The sequence below is a fragment of the Palaemon carinicauda genome, chromosome 16, assembly GCF_036898095.1.
Source record: "Palaemon carinicauda isolate YSFRI2023 chromosome 16, ASM3689809v2, whole genome shotgun sequence".
Lineage (NCBI taxonomy): Eukaryota > Metazoa > Arthropoda > Malacostraca > Decapoda > Palaemonidae > Palaemon > Palaemon carinicauda.
Window position 1 is genome coordinate 30,615,228 of NC_090740.1, and position 21,615 is coordinate 30,636,842.

Sequence of the window (21,615 nt, forward strand, 5' to 3'; positions counted from 1 at the left end):
TGGACATGCAGGGGGATTGCCAATCCTAGCGTTTGCGGCCTCAGCCGCTCCCCCTAGGATTCTTGCCTCCCCTGGAGGACTTCTTGCCTCTCCTGTCTTTGACAGGAAAGGGCTGCTGTTTGGACACCGTTGTCTTCGCTGCCGCTGCCGGTTTCGTCGTCTTGGACTGGCGAGGTTGTTGTTGAGGTGCTGGAGGTTTGTAGGGCTTCGATGTGAGAGCCCTTTGGAGGAGAGAATCCTGATTGGATTTCCTCCACCTCTCTCAGCCTCCTGTTCCACATCCTTGGGCTTAAACAAGCTGTTTCCCATAAGGGAAGAGTGTCTGAGCTTGCTAACTACGACGGTTGAGACCTTCGAATGGAACCTCTCTACCACCGCATCACGTCGTTTCAAGATCGAATTGGTCCACAAGTTCGAGACTTGGTGGGCCAGAAACTCAATGGTGCGGGTGCCCGAGAGAAGGAAGGTCTCCAGGGCCTTCCTAGTGCTTTCCTTGGACAGATCCTCGGATCGCTAAATGATGCCCAGAGACCCCAACCAGACATCCAGCCACGAAGTAGCCTGCATGGCCCACTTCGCGACCTTCTCCTGGTTTAGGATCTCTGTCGCCGAGAAAGTCACTTGCCGGCTAGAGTCTATCAAGAGGAACTCCCTTAGTAAGCTCTTCCACAGAGTGGTGCAACGGAAGAGCTAAACAAGGCTCCTCCATGATCTCAAAATATGGTATTTTAATTATAAAATAAATTTTTGAATATACTTACCCGGTGAATATATAATAGCTGCTGCTCCGGCGGCTCGACAGAAAACACACAAAAACTCGCGAGCGATCGCTATGAAGGTTGCGGGTGTGCCCACCAGCGCCAACTATCGGCCAGATACCGCATATGCATGTAAACAAGCCTCAATTCTTCTCATCCCGCTGCGTCTCTATTGGGGAGGAAGGGAGGGCCTTTAATTTATATATTCACCGGGTAAGTATATTCAAAAATTTATTTTATAATTAAAATACCATTTTTAAATATTTAACTTAGCCGGTGAATATATAATAGCTGATTCACACCCATGGTGGTGGGTAGAGACCAGAGTTAATTAAGTTTACAGCGTATATGCTTAGAGTTTTTGACAGTTATAACATAACAAAACCCAAATATATAGGTACCTGGTAAGGAAGTTGACTTAGACGATTACTCTGCCTTGTTAGTCTGTCTTCCTCACGAAGCCCAGCGATCCTCTTAGGATGCTGAAAGACTCCCAGGAGCTGAAGTATCAAGGGCTGCAACCCATACAACAGGACCTCATCAAACCCCTAATCTGGGCGCTCTCAAGAAATGACTTTGACCACCCGCCAAATCAACCAGGATGCGAAAGGCTTCTTAGCCTTCCGTACAACCCAAAAACAAGATTAAAAACATTTCAAGAGACAGATTAAAAGGATATTGGAATTAGGGTAATGTAGTGGTAGAACCCTCACCCACTACTGCACTCGCTGCAACGAATGGACCCAGTGTGTAGCAGTCCTCGTAAAGAGTCTGGACATCTTTTAAGTAAAATGACGCGAATACCGACTTGCTTCTCCAAAAGGTCGCGTCCATAATACTTTGCAGAGATCTATTTTGCTTAAAGGCCACGGAGGTTGCTATAGCTCTTACTTCGTGCGTCTTAACCTTAAGCAAACATCGGTCTTTCTCATTCAAGTGAGAATGAGCCTCTCGTATTAAAAATCTGATAAAATATGACAAAGCATTCTTTGACATAGGCAATGATGGTTTCTTAACTGAGCACCATAATGCCTCAGATCCACCTCGTAAGGACTTAGTACGGGCTAAGTAGAACTTAAGAGCTCTAACTGGACATAGCACTCTTTCAAGTTCGTTGCCTACGATCTCTGATAAGCAAGGTATATCAAAAGATTTAGGCCAAGGACGAGAAGGCAGTTCATTTTTGGCCAGGAAACCAAGTTGAAGTGAACATGTGGCTTTTTCTGTAGAAAAGCCGATGTTCTTACTGAAGGCATGAAGTTCACTGACCCTTTTTGCTGAAGCCAAGCACACTAGGAAAAGCGTCTTGAGGGTGAGATCCTTCAGGGAGGCTGAATGTAATGGCTCAAACCTGTCTGACATGAGGAACCTTAGGACCACGTCTAAGTTCCATCCAGGAGTCGCCAAACGACGTTCCTTAGAGGTCTCGAAAGACTTAAGGAGATCTTGGAGATCTTTATTGTTGGAAAGATCTAAGCCTCTATGACGAAAGACCGAAGCCAACATGCTCCTGTAGCCCTTAATCGTGGGAGCTGAGAGGGAGCGAACATTTCTCAGATGTAAAAGAAAATCTGCGATTTGGGCTACAGAGGTACTGGACGAGGACACAGATGCTGACTTGCACCAGTCTCGAAAGACTTCCCACTTCGATTGGTATACTCTAATGGTAGAAGCTCTCCTCGCTCTTGCAATCGCACTGGCTGCCTCCTTCGAAAAGCCTCGAGCTCTTGAGAGTCTCTCGATAGTCTGAAGGCAGTCAGACGAAGAGCGGGGAGGCTTTGATGAACATTCTTTACGTGGGGCTGACGTAATAGATCTACCCTTAGAGGAAGACTTCTTGGAATGTCTACCAGCCATTGAAGTACCTCGGTGAACCACTCTCTCGCGGGCCAGAGGGGAGCAACCAACGTCAACCTTGTCCCTTCGTGAGAGGCGAACTTCTGCAGTACCTTGTTGACAATCTTGAATGGTGGGAATGCATATAAGTCCAGATGAGACCAATCCAGTAGAAATGCGTCTATGTGTATTGCTTCTGGATCTGGGACTGGTGAGCAATAGATTGGAAGCCTCTTGGTCATCGAGGTGGCAAAGAGGTTTATGGTGGGTTGACCCCAAGTCGCCCAAAGACTCTTGCACACGTCCTTGTGGAGGGTCCATTCTATGGGAATCACCTGACCCCTCCGACTGAGACAGTCTGCCAAGACGTTCAAGTCCCCCTGGATAAATCTCGTTAACAGGGAGATGCCTCGATTTCTTGACCAAATGAGCAGGTCCCTTGCGATCTCGTACAGCGTGAGGGAGTGTGTGCCTCCTTGCTTGGAGATGTACGCCAAAGCTGTGGTATTGTCGGAGTTGACCTCTACCACTTTGTTTCGAAGGAGACTTTCGAATTTCATCAAGGCCAAGTGGACTGCCAATAGCTCCTTGCCGTTGATGTGCATGCTCTTCTGACTTGAGGTCCACAGACCTGAGCATTCCCGACCGTCCAGGGTCGCACCCCAACCCAAATCCGACGCGTCTGAGAACAACACGTGGTTTGGGTTCTTGACTGCTAGGGATAGTCCCTCTCTCAGACTGATATTGCTGTTCCACCATTTCAGGCATGCCTTTACTGGTTCGGAGACCGGGATTGATACCGTCTCTAACGCCTTGTCCTTGTTCCAGTGAAAGGCTAGATGGAACTGGAGAGGCCGAAGGTGTAGTCTTCCTAGCGAGACAAACTGCTCCAGGGATGATAGAGTCCCTACGAGACTCATCCAATTCCTGACTGAACACCGTTCTCTCTTCAGCATTAGTTGGACTTTGAGCAGGGCTTGTTCTATTCGGGTGGCAGACGGAAAAGCCCGAAAAACTGGACTGCGAATCTCCATCCCTAAATATAGAATAGTCTGGGATGGGATCAGTTGGGACTTTTCTAGGTTGACCAAAAGTCCCAATTCCTTGGTCAGACACAACGTCCAATGAAGATCCTGCAGACAGCGATGAGTGGACGATGCCCTGAGAAGCCAGTCGTCCAAGTACAGGGAGGCTCGGATTCCCGATAAATGGAGGAATTTTGCCACATTCCTCATGAGCCTCGTAAATACGAGAGGAGCAGGACTGAGGCCAAAGCACAGGGCCCGAAACTGGTATACCACATTCCTGAAAACAAACCTCAGAAACGGTTGGGAATCCGGGTGTATAGGAATGTGGAAGTACGCATCTCGTAGGTCGAGAGAGACCATCCAGTCTCCCTTTCTGACCGCTGCTAAGACGGACTTCGTGGTCTCCATAGTGAACTTTGTTTTCGTAACAAAAACGTTGAGCGCACTGACGTCTAGCACCGGTCTCCAACCTCCTGTATTCTTTGGGACTAGGAAGAGACGGTTGTAAAACCCCGGTGATTGAAGGTCCGAGACTTTCACCACCGCTCCCTTCTCTAGCAACAGAGACACTTCTTGGTTTAGGGCTTGTCTCTTTGACTCCTCTCGGTACCTGGGAGAGAGGTCTATGGGAGTTTTCACTAGAGGAGGTTTGCGTACAAACGGAATTTTGTATCCCTATCTGAGCAACCGAACAGACTCTTGGTCTGCGCCCCTCTTCTCCCAGGCCTGCCAGAAGCTCTTCAATCTGGCTCCTACCGCTGTCTGAGGCTGTGGGCAGTCAGACTCTGCCACGTGAGGACTTGGCTCCTCTCTTCTTACCTCTCTTTCCCTCGGCACGAGCGCTTTCCCTGCTGGGAGCTCTGCCACGAAAGGGCGGGATAAATCTGGATGCCGGAGTCTCGATCCTGGGTCTTACAGCAAAGGATGTAGAAGGAGTCCCTTTGCGAGCAGAGGACGCCATCAAGTCATGGGTGTCCTTCTGCACAAGCGAAGAAGCTATATCCTTAACCAGTTGTTGCGGAAACAAGGACGCTGATAAGGGAGCAAAGAGCAGTTCTGATCTCTGACAGGGAGTAACTCCTGCCGAAAGAAAAGAGCAAAGGGTATCTCGCTTCTTTAAGACTCCCGATGTAAAGGTGGAGGCGAGCTCATTGGAGCCATCGCGGATGGCTTTATCCATACATGACATGATAAGTAAGGAAACATCTCGGTCAGCAGACGAGATTTTCCTACTTAAAGCTCCTAATGACCAGTCAAGAAAGTTGAATACTTCAAAAGCCCTGTATACGCCTTTAAGCAGATGGTCAAGGTCCGAGGAGGACCAACTAATCTTCGAGCGTCTCATGGCCAGGCGACGGGGAGAGTCTACGAGGCTTGAGAAGTCACCCTGGGCAGAGGCAGGGACTCCCAAGCCGAGAACTTCTCCCGTGTCATACCAGACGCTCGATCTAGAAGCAAGCTTAGAAGGAGGGAAGGCAAAGGCCGTCTTCCCCAAACTCCTCCTGGTATCCAACCAGTCGCCTAAAAGTCGTAAAGCCCTCTTGGAAGAGCGAGAAAGCACTAGCTTAGTAAAGGCTGGCTTGGTAGCAGGTAAGCCTAGAGCAAACTCAGACGGTGGCGAACGAGGAGCAACGGTAACAAAGTGATTGGGAAAAAGATCCTTGAAAATCAACATGATCTTCTTAAAGTCCATCGAAGGAGGAACCGTCTTAGGTTCGTCTACATCTGAAGGATGATCATCATGATGAGGATCAGCAACGTCCTCATCTGAAGGATCTTCGTCCGACAACTGCTGAGTAACAAGCAAAGGGGAGACCTGCCTTGGTGGCAATGCTTGAGACGAAGAGTCCACACGCACTGGTGCATCAGTAGCAGTCCAGGACGCTACGTCATGTAACTGCTTAACAGCCTGACTGTCAACAACAACAGGAGCGGGAGGACGCTCGACGTAAACTCGAGACTGTCTTGACTGCCTAGACTGAGCAGTCAAAACAACTCTTGACTGCGGTGCTTGACGCTCAGCGTCAAAACAAGTCAACTTCGCTGGTTGGCAAACGTCCTGAACGTCAACAAGAGCATTAGGAAGCGGCTGAACGTCCACATGCGGCTGAAAGTCAACATGGGACTGCATCGAGTGAGGCTCTACAAAACGTGACTGACGTGACTTAGTAACGCCAACGTCAACAGGACGAGCAAAGGCTCGTTTGGGCGGCTGACGGCCAGGATCTCGATCAGCTAAGCGGCGAGGATCATCGTGAACCTTTTCAGCAGAATAGTCTTCCATAAGGGAGGCGAGCTTAATCTGCATGTCTTGCAGTACAACCCATTTAGGATCAACGGGAATGGGTGCGGTAAGAGACGAGGGTAACGTCTGTGACTGCAAAACCTTGCCTACACCAAGACTCTCGGAGCCTGTGTAACGTTTCTGCTTAGGCGGCGAGCAGTCTTCCGATGACTGCAAAGGGTCAGAGCTGTCCCAATGGCTACAACCAGGACGCTGAACCTGTCCTGAAGGGACTGACTTTCGCTTTAAGGGCCTCGAAACCTTGCTCCACGGTTTCTTACGCGAAAAGCCTTCGGATGGCAAGGAGAAAATGGTCTCGCTCGTCTTATGGTAGGGGCGGTCTTGATGAGACACGCCTGAAACCATAGAGGGAACGTCTGTTCGCTGATCAAGGCCTCTCGAACCCATAAGTCGTACGACATTACTTCTCCCTGGGGCTTGGGAGCTTGCAAGAGGTCTCGGACTAGGCGAACGACAGGCACGAACAGACGAACCCTCGGTCGCAACACTGATAACACTTTGCGCACTAATCACTTTCCCACGATTTTCCACTGTGGCACTCTGACACTTTAACTCTTTAACATCAGCCATGAGTTGATTACAGTCTGTAGCTAACGACTCAACTCTTTCGCCCAAAGCATGAATGGCACGTAACATATCCTGCATTGATGGTTCCTGAGTGCTAGTAGAGGGTTCAGGCACAACTACTACAGGGGAAGGATTAGGTTCAGGGGCATGGGAGGAGGAAAAATCTACCGATCTAGAGGAACTTCTCCTCACCCTATCTCTCTCTAGCTTACGAGAATACTTGTCATATTCAAGCCAATCGAATTCCGAAAGGCCCACGCACTCCTCACACCGATCTCCTAATTGACAGGTTTTACCCCGACAATTAGAACACACAGTATGTGGGTCGAGAGAGGCCTTTGGAAGACGCCTATTGCAATCCCTAGCATTACACTTACGAAATCTACGAATTTGAGAAGGGTCAGCCATTTTGAAAAAGTCAAAGAAAGTCCAAAAAACAATCCAAAGTCATCAACAATTAAATCTGTCCAAAAAAGAGTTCAAGAGTTTAAGTTGAAGATAAAACACCTGCACTGCGAAAGCTCAAACCAAAATGAAGTACTTCACCAAGTCTGTTGAAAAACTCCAGGTTAACAGCGAGTAATGGTACGTCTTGTCGATCAGACCGACAGAGAAGAATTGAGGCTTGTTTACATGCATATGCGGTATCTGGCCGATAGTTGGCGCTGGTGGGCACACCCGCAACCTTCATAGCGATCGCTCGCGAGTTTTTGTGTGTTTTCTGTCAAGCCGCCGGAGCAGCAGCTATTATATATTCACCGGCTAAGTTAAATATTTAAAAACCTCCTCTGGTGGACACGAGGAGGCGGGAGGAGCTTGTTGCCAGCAGTGGAACGGCTGGAGGAGGCGAGCTCGGAGAGCTGGCCCTCAACCTTATCTCTGGCACTCTTGACCCCTTGGGACCAGAACAAAGCAGCACTGGCCTTAGTAGGTTTCTGAGTGCCAAAGACTCGGTCCAGGACCGTGTCCTTACCCTCACGAGGGGGAATCTCCAGGTCCGGAAACTTGTTGAGATTCCTCATCAGAGTCAAGACCTGCCAGAAGGCATGCTCTGACTCTTGCTGCTGTCCCCCTGGAGAATCGGTAGCGAAGTCTCCTATCCTCAAAGGCTCTTCTTGGGGGGACACGTGGACGTTCTCCGCGGGTCTCGTTGGCTCTGGTCGAATCCTGGAAGAAGATTTCGGGATGGTCTTCGATTCCTTCGGTTCCCTCCTAGGAGGGATATAGGACTCCAGCAACGAAGTCTGAGGGCTCTTCTCCGCCCCAACACGGGACGATTCTCCTGCTCGATGTGGGGTTGCTCCCATTGGTGTGGTGGGAGAAAGTCTCACCTCGGAAGACTCCCATGAGGACGGAAAAACCTCGTCCACAGAGGATGGAAAAAACATCTGCGGGGGGAAGGAGCCTTCCTGACGGACTTCTTGGGAGCCAGCTTGACCCGAGGAGAAGTCACCACGATCTCTACTCCTCTCTTCCTCTTCAGAGGGGTCGGAGCCGCCCTTGGTTTGGGGCCCAAATCAGAGAAGGCAGGCTTAACAGCCAGGACAACAGGTCTGATAAGGGACTCAAACCATGGCTGCTTACTGACAGACGCAGTGTCAGAGACTCCCTCTGGAGGGAAGGGAATCGGGCGATCCTTTGGAGTAGAGACTACAACAGGCTGCACACGGCCGCGCGGAGATGAAGGGCCGGGGTCGCGTGGGCGCGCGGGCGCTTGGGCGCACGGGTGAGGGAGCGCGTGGGCGCGCAGCCGAGTGCTAGCGAGCGGGAGAATGATGGTGCGTAGGCGAGCGATGGCACGCAGGCGAGCGATGGCGCGCAGGCGAGCGATGGCACGCAGGCGAACGATGGCGCGCAGGCGAGCGATGGCACGCAGGCGAGCGATGGCGCGCAGGCGAGCGATGGCCCGCAGGCCGTGCAGGTGTGCGACTGCGCACAGGTGACGGTGCGCGTGGGCGCATAGGTGAACTACGGCAAGAAGGCTCGTGGGCACAATTGCATGCTGGGGAGTGATGGCGCGCAGGAGATCGATGGCGCGCAGGGGCGTGGTCTGGCGAAGACAGAGGGTGCGCAGAAGGACCAGCAAGCGTGGAAGCGCGAGGAGGAGACTGCTCGTGGGCGCGCAGTATCCCGGAAGCCTCTGGAAGGGCGCACGGTAGGAACAGGAACCTGTGCGCGCGAAGGTGATTGCGCACGATGGTGCGCAGGCGAGGGCTGACGGGTGGGCGAGTTCCGAGGGCGCGCAGGAGATCGCTGGCGAGAAGGCGAGGGGCGAGTCTTCTTTTCTGTGCTCAGATCCGAAGCCCGAGGGCGCGCAGGTCAGCGATGGCGCGCAGGTGCGCACAGGCGAGCTGGAGATCGTAGGCGCGCATGGCGCGTAACAGCATCAGGGAGTGCAGCTGTGCGCTGGCGAGTAGGAGATCGCTGGCGTATAGGAGATCGCTGGCGTGCAGGAGAGCGCTGGTGCGCAGGTGAGCGCTGACGAGCAGGAGATCAGTGAGAGCACTGGCGCATTGATTCTGCAGCAGGAGCTCGCTGGCGCGATGTCCCTGGCATAGGATGTCTCTGGGTCGTTGTCTCAGGAACATCAGGAACAGGCGAGCGCAGGAGAGCGTGGGCGCACAGGGGATACCTGGCACTTAAGGAACTTGCCCACATTGTGAGCAAGCCCCTTTTGCCCCGAAGGGACCAGTGCCCGTTTGAAAACGGGGTGCGTGGGCGCCCACAGCGGCGACTGTTAGACAGCTGCTCCCAACTGGATAAGGTCAAACAGGGCTTCCCTGGAGGGCGAACCCTTAAGCCCCAAGGAAGCCCAAAGCTGCAATAAATCATCATTAGCAACATTAGATAAATCCTCCCCCAGAGGAGGAGGAGGAGCTGCCTCACTATGTGAAGCAACTCCCTCTCCCGAACCCCGAGGTCGGTCAACAACAGAACGGCCTACGCTACCACTCGACGGCCTCTCACGAGAGACCGATCGAGCGGGAGCTTCGGAGGAGGTTCAGGCAACGGAAGAAGAGTCCTTGGAATTTTCCTTCTTCAAGGAAACCCTTGAAGGAGAAAGATTCCGCTTAGACTTCTTCTTCCGTCGCCGGGAAAACCTCTCCAACTGGGAGGTAGACCACTCCCTGCACATTTTATTCATATCACACCGTTGACCTCTGCAGAACGGACACAAGGTGTGAGGGTCCATCTCGACCGCCGACATATAAGTCCCACAAGGGCGGTCGGGTAAACCAGGGCATTTCCGCATGATAAGGAGAGAGGGCAACTTCCAAACACACAAACTGAAAGAGAAAGCAAAAAAGATTAAGGCTGTCAATGCGAGGGTGAGAGCAGACACGTCTGACCATCACCCGAGCCAAAAGCGAAGTGAATCAGTTCACCGGTGTGTGAGGGGGGAGGGGTAGCTAGCTACCTCTTCCCTACCCCCCGCTAACTAGCGAGGGGGTAGTTAACCCTCATTAAAAATCTAATGGCTCATCATTTCAGCTACGCCAAAAGTAATACCCTATTTACATAGCGTGGTTTGTATTTCGGTTACAGAACAAATATATTTTCTGTTAAAATTTTTATATAAAATGTCTTTTATTACACTATGTATTTTGTTAAAATGCTTAAGTATGTACTGAGAACGGTAACATTAGCAACGTTACCAATGGTACACAGCGTTACCAACGTTAGCAATGCTGCGGTAATATTATCATGTGTATTTTAAAGAATTTTTCCATATACCCTTTACACAATATATAAAAAGTACAAAAAGGGTACAGAACCTAACAAACCCACCTAACCTAACCTAGAAGTTCCCAGGTCACAAACCCCATATAATGCCCTTTGTTATATATGTCATGTTAATCCGTATCACTTCACTCACGTTACGATAACGTTAGCACTGTTGTGATAACATTACATATAATGGTTCTTGTTCCGCCATTAGCTTGCTTCGCTCGCATGAAAATAAAACATCAAGCTCGTATGTACTGGCAAGCGGTAATGTTGAGCTGCGCACGCTAACATTAGCAACGTTAACTATAGTGGTTCTTGTTCCTCGCTTACGATCACAGGAAAATAAACCATCAACCTCGTATGCACTGGCAAGTGGTAATGTTGAGCTTCGCACTCTAACAAAATATAGTAAAACTAACACATTAAAATTAAAGAAATTAATGACTTACTTTTATGACCGTGACGACGTAACTTGTGGGTCACGGGGGTGAACTTAACTGTTTTGCCTTATTTCAGTACTGCACTTAGAACACTGTAAAAGTTGGTACAGTGATACCTCGGTAGTCGAACGACTCTATACTCGAACAATTCGGAGTTCGACCAAAATTTTCGAGAAATTTTTGCTGCGGTGCTCGACCAAAAATTCGGTACTCGACCAGCCGAACACGTGACGACCGCATGGGCTTTGTGATGATCGCGCCATCTCGGCCACTCTCGCTTGTTCGGGAAGCATCAGTTCTCTCGAGAGCGTCACTCAGACAACGCGCGATCAGCATTCGTTGTGATTTAGTGATTTTCAGTGCTTTTAATTGCTTTTTTAGCTTTCATAATGAGTCCCAAGAAAGTAATGAGTGTTAAGGGGAAGGAGAAGAGGAAAACAGTGCGAACAACGATCGAGTTGAAGAAGGAAATTATAGCGAAATATGAGAATGGTGTACGAGTGTCCGATTTAGCGGTAGAATACGGAATGGCGAAGTCGACCATTTCTACGTTTTTAAAGCATAAAGAAATGATTAAGAAGGCGAATGTTGCAACGGGAGTTACGGCGGTAACTAAGCAAAGGCCACAAGTGATTGAGGAGATGGAAAAGTTGCTTTTAATATTTATTAAAGAAAAACAGTTGGCCGGGGAAAGTGTTAGTGAAGCGTTCATTTGTGAAAAAGCGTTGCATATCTATGAAGAATTAGTGAAGAAAAGTCCGAGTACCAGTGAAAGTGATTCATTTACATTTAAAGCGAGCAGGGGTTGGTTTGAAAAGTTTCGTAATAGAACAGGTATTCATCGTGTTACTAGGCATGGGGAGGCAGCTAGTTCGGATCAAATTGCAGCCGATAAATACGTGGGGGAATTCGATCGGTACATAAATGAACAAAATTTGATCGCACAACAAGTCTTTAATTGTGATGAGACTGGGTTATTTTGGAAGAAAATGCCAGCCAATACGTACATTACCAAGGACGAGACGAAGATGCCAGGTCACAAGCCAATGAAAGATAGGCTAACATTGTTGCTGTGTGCAAATGCAAGTGGCGATTGCAAGATCAAACCCTTGTTAGTGTACCACTCGGACAACCCCCGGGTGTTCAAACGAAATAATATTTGTAAAAGTGCACTACCAGTTATGTGGCGCTCGAACACTAAATCTTGGGTCACAAGACAATTCTTTACTGAGTGGATAAACGAAGTGTTTGCCCCCCAGGTTAAGGCTTACCTCATTGAAAAGAGCTTGCCAATGAAATGTCTTCTGGTTATGGACAATGCTCCTGCACATCCTCCAGGTCTCGAGGATGACTTGAAAGAAGAATACAGCTTTATCAAAATCAAATTCTTGCCCCCCAATACTACTCCCATACTCCAGCCCATGGACCAACAGGTCATTTCAAACTTCAAAAAACTCTATACCAAGGCCCTTTTCAGAAAGTGTTTTGAAGTGACCAGTGACACGAAGTTGACCCTAAAGGAATTCTGGAAGGAACACTTCAGCATCCTCAACTCTGTTAACATGATTGACCAAGCTTGGCGAGGTGTGACCTATAGGACATTGAACTCTGCCTGGCGTAAGCTGTGGCCATCATGTGTCACAGAGAGGGAGTTTGAAGGTTTCCAACCAGAGGCGGGTCCAAGCACTGCTACCCCTGTAATTTCTGATGACACTGATGTCGTTGAGGAAATTGTTGTCATGGGCAGGAGTTTGGGGCTTGAGGTCGACAAGGATGATATTGATGAGCTTGTAGAAAGCCATTCTACCGAGTTGACTGTGGAGGAATTGTTGCACCTGCAACAACAACAGCAGCAGGATCTGATTGTGGAGCAGGAATCTTCAGAAGAGGATGAGGTAAGGGAGGATGTTCCAAGTTCTCTCATCAATGAAATTTGTTCCAAGTGGGCAGATGTGCAGGCTTTTGCTGAAAAATACCACCCAGAAATTGCAGTAGCAAACCGGGCAGTGCATATGTTTAATGATAGTGTCATGTATCATTTTCGAAGAATACTGCAGAGGAGGAAGAAACAATTAACAATAGACCAGTTTTTCACAAAAGAAAAGAAAGCTGCTACATCAAAGCCTGTTTCTCCTCCAAAGAAGAGACAAAGAAGAGAAGAAACCCCTGAAATAGATCTGCCCACCCTTTCATTGGAGAGAGAAACAACTCCTGAAGGAGAACTACCCCGCCACATCATGGAAGGGGACTCTCCTTCCAAGCAGTAACCTCCCCCTTCCATCCTCTCCACATCCATCCCTGTATGCCATCGAACCGCTGCTCAAAGGTATGTTCACTACAGTACAGAAAATGGTTTAAAATTGTTTTATTTTAGTACAGTAAATGGTTTAAAATTGTTTTATAGGATTTTCTGACCAATTTCATACACATTTAGATAATTATTGTTGTTTAGGTACACGTTTTATTAATATTTTGGGCCTGTTCGAGTGCTTGGGAACGGAATAGAATATATACCATTATTTCTTATGGGGAAAAAAAATTCGGTACTCGAACAAATCGGAGGTCGAACACGGATCTCGAACGGATTATGGTCGAGTACCGAGGTATCACTGTATGTTACATTACGAGATTTAAGAAAATTATCAACATTGGAATTCACCAAAATACTTTCAAGTATGGATTACTGAAGTCGTTACAATTTTCTAAAACTTTGATCGTAAAATACGCAAAAAGATGTCACTTGAACTAACAAAGATCTGACTTGGGCAAAGGTTTCCAGGGAAAAGGGTTTGTTGGAAGGTGGGGGTAGGGAAATATTCCCCCCCGTGCAAACTTTAGATACGTATGGGTTCGTGATTGGTTAACGGAAAATCAACGGAGTCTAGAGAGTAAATATGAATGAACCAGAATGGGAAACATGTCCAGAGCAAGTATTTATGTGAAATCTGGGAGCGACAAGGTAATAACAAAATGTATAAAAGTAAAATAGAAAGATAAAATGGAGTGTATAAATAATATTTGATGGGTATATAAAATGGAGTGTATAAATAATATTTGATGGGTATATAAAATGAGGTGATTTTATAAGGTATCGGATAATAAAACGGTTAATACTGGGGTCAAACGTAATATCTATACGAGGATATTACATAACTGATCCAGTAATAGCCTTGAACAGAGCTGGTGGACAAGACGAATAGTTACATTTCACAATTAGAGAAGAAGAAATCCTATTGGTGGAGGAACAGTCTCGCGCAGGGAGGCAGGGTTTTTGCGCAGAAGGTCGAAACCTGCTATTTACAAAAGAACGAACGGAAGCGACTACAACTAGCAAGTAGAATGAGAAAAAAAAATGAAAAACACTGTTAATGTGTTACGCTACATTTGATCTACATCACACGTTGGCAGCTCTGGTTACCGTATTTTTTCATGGGACATAGCCTTTGCAACGGCGCCTCCAAAGTTTATCGAGTTATACTGTTTTGTCTTTTCCTCCGTTTATTATACATCCAAAAAGGTGATGTATACAGAAGAAAAGGCTTGTTTTACGTTTACATATCGTTTCCCCAGTATGTTTTCCCCACCCAAAACCGCGAGTTCCCACTGGGGGTCCCCCATTATCGTAGGATATAGAAATATAAATTTTCTGAAACTATCCATTTGAGACGGGAACGAGTGTCATTTTCGGAGAGCGTAATATGTTATTTTCATTAGTAAAATAAATTTTTGAATATACTTACCCGATAATCATGTAGCTGTCAACTCCGTTGCCCGACAGAATTCTACGGAAGGGATACGCCAGCGATCGCTATACAAGAGGGGGGTGTACTCACAAGCGCCACCTGTGGCCAGGTACTGCAGTACTTCTTGTTGACACCACCTCAATTTTTCCTCGGTCCACTGGTTCTATGGGGAGGAAGGGTGGGTCAATTAAATCATGATTATCGGGTAAGTATATTCAAAAATTTATTTTACTAATGAAAATAACATTTTTCAATATTAATCTTACCCGATAATCATGTAGCTGATTCACACCCAGGGAGGTGGGTGAAAACCAGTGTACATGTATATCAAGAAGCTAAGTATCCCGTATTTCATATTATCAGTTATTCAAAATAACAATGAAATTATAAGTACCTGGTAAGGAAGTCGACTTGAGCCATTACTCTGCCTTAAATAAGTTCGTCTTCCTTACTGAGCGCAGCGTTCCTCTTAGGAGGCTGAACAACTCTAAGGTGCTGAAGTATCAAGGGCTGCAACCCATACTAAAGGACCTCATCACAACCTTTAACATCGGCGCTTCTCAAGAAAGAATTGACCACCCGCCAAATCAACAAGGATGTGGAAGGCTTCTTAGCCGACCGTACAACCCATAAAAAGTATTCAAGAGAAAGGTTAAAAGGTTATGGGATTATGGGAATGTAGTGGCTGAGCCCCCGCCTACTACTGCATTCGTTGCTACGAATGGTCCCAGGGTGTAGCAGTACTCGTAAAGAGACTGGACATCTTTGAGATAGAATGATGCGAACACTGACTTGCTTCTCCAATAGGTTGCATCCATAACACTCTGCAGAGAACGGTTCTGTTTGAAGGCCACTGAAGTAGCCACAGCTCCCACTTCATGTGTCCTTACCTTCAGCAAAGCAAGGTTTTCTTCCTTCAGGTGAGAATGTGCTTCCCTAATCAGAAGCCTGAATAGTAAGAAACTGAGTTCTTAGACCTTGGAAAAGAAGGTTTCTTGATAGCACACCATAAGGCTTCTGATTGTCCTCGTAAAGGTTAAGACCTTTTTAGATAGTACCTAAGAGCTCTAACTGGGCAAAGTACTCTCTCCAGTTCATTCCCCACCAAGTTGGACAGGCTTGGGATCTCGAACGACTTAGGCCAAGGACGTGAAGGAAGCTCGTTTAGTAAAAACCGAGCTGCAAGGAACATGTAGCCGTTTCAGATGTGAAAACAATGATCCTGCTGAAGGCGTGGATCTCACTTACTCTTTTAGCTGTTGTCAAGCACACGAGGAAAAGAGTTTTTAATGTGAGGTCCTAAAAAGAGGCTGATTGGAGAGGTTCAAATCTTGATGACATAAGGAACCTTAGGACCACGTCTAGATTCCAGCCTGGAGTGGACAACCGACGTTCCTTTGAGGTCTCAAAAGACCTAGGGAGGTCCTGTAGATCTTTGTTGGTAGAAAGATCCAAGCCTCTGTGGCGGAAAACCGCTGCCAACATACTTCTGTAACCCTTGATCGTAGGAGCTGAAAGGGATCTTACTTTCCTTAGATGTAACAGGAAGTCAGCAATCTGGGTTACAGTGGTACTGGTTGAGGAAACTGCATTGGTCTTGTACCAGCTACGGAAGACTTCCCCTTGAGACTGATAGATTCTGAGAGTGGATGTTCTCCTTGCTCTGGCAATCGCTCTGGCTGCCTCCTTCGAAAAGCCCCTAGCTCTTGAGAGTCTTTCGAAAGTCTGAAGGCAGTCAGACGAAGAGCGTGGAGGTTTGGGTGTACCTTCTTTAACGTGAGGTTGACGTAGAAGGTTCACTCCTAGAGGAAGAGTCCTGGGAATGTCGACCAGCCATTGCAGTACCTCTATGAACCATTCTCTCGCGGGCCAGAGCGGAGCCAACCAACGTCAGCCGTGTCCCTTTGTGAGAGGAGAACTTCTGAAGTACCCTGTTGACAATCTTGAACGGCGGGAATGCATACAGGTCGAGATGTGACCAATCCAGCAGAAAAGCATCCACGTGAACTGCTGCTGGGTCTGGAATCGGAGAACAATACAATAGGAGTCTCTAGGTTATCGAGGTAGCGAACAGATCTATGGTTGGCTGACCCCACAGGGCCCAAAGTCTGCTGCAAACATTCTTGTGAAGGGTCCACTCTGTGGGGATGACCTGACCCTTCCGGCTGAGGCGATCTGCCATGACATTCATACCGCCCTGAATGAACCTCGTTACCAGCGTGAGCTTTCGATCTTTAGACCAGATGAGGAGGTCCCTTGCGATCTAGAACAACTTCCACGAAAGAGTCCCTCCCTGCTTGAAGATGTAAGCCAGGGCTGTGGTGTTGTCAGAGTCCACCTCCACCACCTTGTTAAGCTGGAGGGACTTGAAGTTTATCAAGGCCAGAAGAACCGCCAACAACTCCTTGCAATTGATGTGAAGTGTCCTTTGCTCCTGATTCCATGTTCCCGAGCATTCCTGTCCGTCCAAAGTCGCACCCCAGCCCGTGTCTGATGCGTCCGAGAGGAGACGGCGGTCGGGTTTCTGAACAGCCAAAGGTAGACTTCCTTGAGAAGAAAGCTGTTCTTACACCACGCGAGAGAAGACCTCCTCTCTTCGGAAACAGGAACTGAGACCGTCTCTAGCGTCATGTCCTTTATCCAGTGAGCAGCTAGATGATACTGAAGGGGGGGGAGGTGGAGTCTCCCTAACACGATGAACAGGGCCAGCGATGAAAGTGTCCCTGTTAGACTCATCCACTACCTGACTGAGCATCGGTTCCTTCTCAGCATGCTCTGGATGCATTCTAGGGCTTGGAAGATCCTTGGGGCCGACGGAAAAGCCCGAAAAGCTCGACTCTGAAGATCCATACCCAGGTAGACAATGGTCTGGGATGGGACGAGCTGAGACTCCTCAAAATTGACCAGGAGGCCCAGTTCCTTGGTCAGATCCATAGTCCATCTGAGAATCTCCAGACAGCGACGACTTGTGGGAGCTCTTAAAAGCCAGTCGTCTGACGGAGCCGGACACAAGATCATGGTACTGCTGCACAGTCTGTGAACTGTCAACCATGGGGAAGCGAGGAAGTACAGTGACAACCCGAAGCTGTCTAGACTGTCTGGGTCGTACAGACAACTCCTTATCGGGTTGCTGAGGTTGCCGCACTGCGTCGCAACAAGTCACTTCTGCTGGTTGTTGAACGTCTTCCCAGTGACACACTGACTCCGTAAACAAAAAATCCTCTAACAAGGACTAAGCTTGGACTGCATGTCTTGCAACACAGCTCAAGGTCTATGGGAGCAGGTGTGGTAACAGACGGGGTTAGCGACTGAAGTGGAACCATTACCTTCCCTGGAAGCATGTTATGCTTAAATAAAAGTCCATAGGAGGCTACGCAGCTAAAGGCTCCTCTCCAAATGACAGAGTCCTCAAGGGAATATCAGAAGGAGGGAGAAAAGCACTTTCTCATCTACAGGGACCATATCCGAGAAAAGCTAAGTTCTCTCAGTGAGGGTTTCACTGGTGCAAAAGCAGCAGACTAGAAGGCAACGTTATGAAACTGCTTGACAGTCTAGTGAGTTGGCAACAACCAAAGATGTGTGACTGAGAAGCATGCGGTAAGGTATGCAGAGCATGCTGAATGCAGAGCATGCTGTATGTAGAGCATGCTGTAAGGTAAGCAGAGCATGTTGCATGGCGTGTAACATTTCTCAGAAATTCCATGACCAGTGCTAGATTGAGTAATATCGCATTACTGTCCATTGAAAGTGCACGTGCCGAGGGAATTGATTTAGACTGTTTTGTTGATGAATTTGATAGCCGGCATGATAATCGTAGAATTAAGCTGCACTAAATATACGTACTATAATCTACTTCACCTCTGGAAAGGGAAACTCGCCCTGTTGGCAAAACTGCATTACTTCATGCATGCTTGCATGGGGTTTTAATATCAACATAATATTTACATTACATTCATAACTCATGATTCATTTTTGTTTTGAAGATATCTTTGCCATATTTTGCGATTTTGTTAAAAATATATTGCAAGGAATACATATATATTTTTTTATTTAAGTAATACGAATAACCTCCATTATCATAATGTTTGTGTAGGCATGCATGTATATGATTACAAATGCAAGTTATGAAAGTAATGAGGTGTTATTATTGTCATTTGTTATTTCAAAGTTGAATGGGAAGAGGCTCAAGTTGAGGAGAAAGTGGCAGATGCATGCGTTGAGGTGGCTGACTCATAGCATGAGGTTCCTGCCTCAAGAGTTGCGCTTGCCTCAAGGGTTGAGGTGGCTGCGCAGAGAGAGGCTCTTGACTCACGAGTTGAGGTTCTTGAGGTGTGAGCTGCGAGAGTTGAGGTAGCGGCTGCGCAGAACGCAGTTCCTGTCTCACGAGTTGAGGTTCCTGAGGAGCTAGCCTCAAGAGTTGAGGCTCTCGCCTTGAGGAAAGTTGAGGTAGCAGCTGCGAGAGCTGAGGTGGCTGCCTCAAGGATGGTAGAGGTTGTCGTACCTCAAGAGGTTGTTGCCTCGAAGATGGTCTAACTGCAAGAAAATCTTGCCTCAAGGCATAAGACTCCTGCTCCCATTGTTGAGGTTGCCTTAAGGAAGGTTGAGGTTGCTGCACAACGCTGGTAACTGGCAACTCCGAACGCGGTAAGGTAGCTTGAGGAACCTCAACTTCGTACGCCTGGCAGACTGGACTGCGGTGAGGCGGAGCGCTCGCAGGAGGAGGTGTAACCTTCTCAGCCTGAAACTCACGCATTAAGACCGCAAGCTGCGACTGCATGGACTGCAGCAAAGTCATCTTGGGATCAACAGACGATAAGGTCTGTTGAGGCAAAGCCTTAACAGAAGATGAGGTCTGTTGAGGCATCGCCTTACCTCTCTTAGGAGGTGTGCAGTCACCTGATGACTGCGGAGAGTCAGAGCTAACCCAATGACTGCATCCGGGTTGTTGAACTCTAGAGGTCTGGACTTTACGTTTAAGAGGTCTTGAGACCTGAGTCCAGCGTTTTCTCCCCGAAATTTCTTCTGCAGACGAGCAAAATAAGGGCTCAATCGTCTGCGGGTGGGAGTGACGGTCTCTGTAAGACACGCCCGCAACCACCGAGGATACTTCTGTGCGCCGATCAAGGCCTGCCGAACCCTTTTGCCCTTCGACATTGCTTCTCACCTGGGCTTGGGAGCTTGCAAGAGGTCCCGGACTGGGAGGACGACTGGCACGCACAGAAGTACCCTCACGCACAACACTGACACACTTTGCGCTAATCACTTATCACTTTTGATTTTCTGTTTGCACTTATTTCACTGAACTCGAAACTTTAAGTGGTTTGTACCTGAAACACGCAATTCTATCCTTCCTTAAAAGTTAGTAATTGCGAAAACAGAATTACAATGTAACAGAAAAATCTAATGAAAGATAAATAATTCAGTGGCTGGAAAGAGACTAAACACTAGATCAAATAAACTACGTTTAAAATATCTCACCGCATAAAGCTTGAGAACAAGAATAAAACTCTAGAAACGTTTACCTTCTTCCCCTAAAGAGACTAGGGAGAAGAGCAAAAACGATAACAACGTTACTCGCTTGAACGAAACGTTTATCCAGCTCTCTCTCCCTCCATCTCTATCTCTCTCTCTCTCTCTCTCTTGACTTAGAACCTGAGAGAAGAGCCCAATCATATATATCGTTAAAACATATTATTGTTAAAGGAAAAAACTGAAATATTTCCCAAATAAAAAGTTCCTTTATTAGAATTAAAACCATTAAGCTAAGAAAGAATGAACAAAACGCTAGAAACGGTTACTCTTACTGCAACGTGACACCGTGAAAATTCTCTCTCTATCGTAACGATAGAGCGCAAGTTGAACGTTCTGAACGTCAACAACTGCAGAGACAAAACAAAACGTTAGTTCAACTTTGAAAACAGTACGAGACTATCAAAGAAATTCTTTCAAAAACATTAAAATAGCATAATATGTTAACAGGTAAAACCGAAATGACGGGCTCAATGTTAATTAACTTCGGTACCAAGAAAAGACCGCCTACTATTAGGAAAGGTCGAATATAAACAAATATAAAAATTAATTTTAATAAGTTTATAATAAAAGGAAGTTAATCGAAGAGGCCTATAAAAGGCGGAGAGATATAAAATAAATCTATAACTTTTGTTAAGCAAAATTAAGAAAGAGAGTCTATACTCTCTTAGACACCAACACTTCCGTCTAAGGGAAGGGTTGGCCATTTAAAAGTGAAAGAGAGTTCATACTCTCTTCGTCACCATAATTAATCAAATTAATTCCAAAAGCTAGCTAAGCTAATGATAAAACTTCCTGAATAGCGAAAGCTAAACTCTAGAGCAAATACATCACCAAATCGTGAGCAAAAAACTCCAGAATCAACAGCGTATCCATGTAGGTCTAGCCGGAGGCACGACAGAGGAAAAATTGAGGTGGTGTCAACAAGAAGTACTGCAGTACCTGGCCACAGGTGGCGCTTGTGAGTACACCCCCCTCTTGTATAGCGATCGCTGGCGTATCCCTTCCGTAGAATTCTGTCGGGCAACGGAGTTGACAGCTACATGATTATCGGGTAAGATTAATATTGAAAATTTTTCTATAAGAAAAAGTAGTTTTTTTCCTAGGTTACATTGCCCTGTATTACAGTAAAATAATACCTGCTATTCTTTCATGCTCTCATGACCTTATAGGCTGCTGACTTATTAATCAAGCTACCGCTGTCGGTAATTGACAACACCCTAATCATTAATATAGCATTTAAAAATGTGATACATATGAGACCATATCCGTCATTCACAATGAATGTTGTAATGGAAGAAATAACTATTATTTTAATGTGATATTCAATTAATAGATAGGTTAGATATGATCATTTTCCTAGGTTTCGGGTACGGTGAAAATTTTTCATTCGTGTATGTATAATAGCGGCCACCTGTACTGTATGTATTATTATGTCTAACTTAGAATACGGCAGTGTAAGGGGGTTCGCAAAAGGGCGTTAGCCCCCTCAATAGGTAAGAAGGTATGGGGATGGTTTGTACGTTAGGTGGGGGGGGGGAGTTTAGGTTAGTTGATGACCATTTCGCTAATATACAAGGGCTCCTAATGTAACATTCAATTAATGGATTGGTTAGGTATGATATTCTTTTTAGGTTTCGAGATACGATGAGAATTTTTTATTCTACGTAATTTTTCGAT

The 21,615-nt window shown here is 46.9% G+C and overlaps 1 protein-coding gene across 1 annotated transcript in view; it reads right to left on the reverse strand.

The window, feature by feature from the left end:
* The window catches only part of Prim1 (DNA primase small subunit), a 105,419-nt gene that overhangs the window by 83,342 nt on the left and 462 nt on the right, over positions 1–21,615 (reverse strand). The gene's annotated exons all lie outside the window — the stretch shown is intronic.